Raw genomic sequence first — 3,194 nt, 5'->3', positions numbered from 1 at the left:
TCTTCCAATGGGGACTGTTGGGGACTGACAGGAACTAATGGGGAGTGACAAGTACTCTGCCATCTCAGTAACATGTGGCAATTTTGTTGCCTACTCAAGTGTATGGCACCGCCTACTCTGATGATTTTTTTAAATTAATTATTTCGTTTGGAGTCCATCAACGTGCCGGCATGTGATAGTCACATAACCGATTTCAGTCGCTCTAGCGAGAAAGATACAGCCTTTCAGCAACTCCATTTAATTTGTCACAAGTACAGACTTTAAACTACACAACGGTCTTTAAATTGTGTTGAAAGGCCAGATAAAACCAGTTAGAATAAAGAGTCCACGCCACATCTTTTTTGAAAATCGTTGTCATATCTGAAGCACGTTAGAGTGAGAGGCTGCAGCAAATACGGGCAGTCTCAGGGACAAAACACCCCCATCACCCTCAGCTTTCACCTTCTACTCCCGCTGAACAGATAAACAATCTCCCCCCTCATTTCTGACGGAAACCCCAAGTTATTTGTCAAGCGCCAAAAATTCTAAAGGAAGAAGAAAAATATGCGGAAGTTGAATGGAGTTTGGCATGATAAAGTCACAGCGAGAGCGGGAGGGAGTCATGAGGTCTGAGAGATTTGTGATATTTAGTGTGCTTGGGTTTTATAATTAGAGTGTAGTTTAGTCAGTTTTAGTGTGTTTGAGTCAAAACAGTGAGACGATTTTTGAAAGTGAGGAGGACTGAGCTGCAGACCCAGAGGGACAGAACCACAGACCCATAACCTCTCAGACAGAAGAGAGGATCATGAAGGAGAAAAACAGTCTGAGTCAGAGGGTGATCATAATTTATTTTAGAAGAGGAAAGAGAGGAAGAGCGGACCGAGCTCCACTAGGAGGTCTGACTCTTCGCAGAGGAGGGGGTCCAGAACCCCTCCTACTGGGCCAACAGAACCAGGCATCATTTCTGATTTCTGGATAACAGAGGACAATGGGAATGTTGACCAGAATGTGTACTAAAAAAGGAAAATACAATTTTTCATTACCGTAAAATAAATATTTTGTCAATTAAAAAAAACAAAAAAAAAAACTCGTTTTTAAACAAAAAACCCTTAAAGCGTTAAAATAAAATTAAAATTATTTAAAATAGATATTTTTATTTCAGGCTGAGACAGTTCTGATATACTGACTACGTTAGTTTTTTGTGGGAAAAATATTTAAAACGAGTATTTTTAAGCAGTTAAATGAAGTGGTTGATTTCCCCCCTGAGGAACAGGAATAGTCATAAAGTTAAAGGGTTAAAACTGTTTTCAAATGTTCACAATATGATGCTTTTCATAGGCGTAGCCAGGATTTTATGAGGGGCGGTTCGTTTGAAGAAAAAGTGGACCTGTAGGACTACTCTGATTGGTTCATTGGCGGTGGTACACATAACTTCAAATGTGTAAACAAGCTAATTAGCTAGCTAGTTAAAACACTGCTGTGTGAGGTAAATCTGTGTTACCAAATAGGCGGTTGTGAGTGGAGAAAGAGCAACACACTGAGAGGGGAATAGCGTGTGTGTCCAGTCTTCTATTCAGAACTCATCCCAGACACGAACGAACACTTCGGTACTCCCGAGTCCCGCCCGAACATACACAAAAAAAAAAAAAAAACACCGAAGAAGAATGAAAGACGTCATCCTCTTAAAGGCACAGTACCACTCCTTAACTCTAACAACATAAATGCAAACTAAGCCCGCAAATAATAACATTACTTCAATTGCAAAAATAACTCATCTTTTTACTTTGCTTTGTTAGACATTGTTTTTTATGAATGAAATTACTTCACCTCGCAGTTCTATATCTCGCGGGAGTTGTAGGTGGGACTTCATTGGCAAAGTGGGCGGTTCGTTCGAACCCCCCGAACCCCCCCTGGCTACGCGCATGCTTTTAATGATCAGACTTCATGATCTTTTCTGTAGTTACCGAAACCAAAGTGAAGTTTTGAGCTGCAGCTGGGACTGCTGCAAGGTAAACAATAAATCATTGTGAAATAATTCTTTATTAGATTCTTGAAAATGTGTTATCTCGATCTACAAAATTGATTGACAGCTGCTGCTGATAATGACTTCATAACTCTTTTCATGCATGTGACGCTGGTAAGACATTTTCATCAGTGATCAGTGTTTAAACAGTCTGCGTGCACCAACATTTTCGCTGTACAGAACATCCATGTATTGATGTTGGAAATGACTCCAGTCTCCAACTCATAAAGTCAGTGAGAAGGCTGCGGACTAATGGGAGCTGATGGGGACTTTTGAGGACTGAACTGTTTGGGACTACTGGGCTCCTCCCAGCCGGGACTAGATGGCGGAGCACCTTCAGAAATCACAAAATGCCTGTCAGTACGTCCAAACTGTGGACATCTCCAGAATTTAAAGTTTAATCTGTTGAAAGTTCAGGAAATAAAGTTCTAATCTGAGTAATGAACCCGTCAGTGCAGTTGTGGAAAAAACTCTGGGTCAGACACAGAACCTGGTTCTGAAGACCCCCATTGGATTCAATGTAAATTAAGTCTCTTAAACTCATATTTTAGCCACAGTGAACAAAGGAAACAATAAATTATTAAAGTTATAAGTGGAACTATTTTTAGGGGAAAAAAATCTGATAATATGATTTGACATTGGATCGAACCGCACCAGAATCCTGTGTGCCACAAACATACATCAGATCTGTGTCCAAGCTATCTGACGCACAACTTTTAACACTTTTCACCTGATTTTATATTCACATTTGTGAAGTCGACAATTTGTTGAACTGACTTTTTTTTTTTTAAATTTTTAATATACAATGGTTCTACTTCTAGCTGTTACTGGAAAAAACAAAACAAAGATTATTACTGTTGGTCTAAAACTCAAAATTACCATTTTTATTTTTCTATCCAAATGAACAAAAAAATAAAAAATACAATAATTTATTCATCCATTATCTTTTACCTGCTTCTTCCTGTACTTAAATTTTATGTTTGTGTTTTTCATCCACAATTTTTTGTAAAGTAAATGATTTTATGGATAATCTTTAAAAATAAACTACGTTAATTTTTATAATGATCTATAAAAAGAAGTCATGAAAATAAATTGTTTTATGTTCCTCCATTGTGTTTAATAAAAGTTTTCCTTCATCACCTGACCCACATCCTCTCTGACCCGGTTCTGATCCACATCCTCTCTGACCCGG

Source organism: Nematolebias whitei, chromosome 4, assembly GCF_014905685.2.
Source record: "Nematolebias whitei isolate Nwh7 chromosome 4, NemWhi1, whole genome shotgun sequence".
Classification (NCBI taxonomy): Eukaryota; Metazoa; Chordata; class Actinopteri; order Cyprinodontiformes; family Rivulidae; genus Nematolebias; species Nematolebias whitei.
This window is presented reverse-complemented; position numbering follows the sequence as displayed.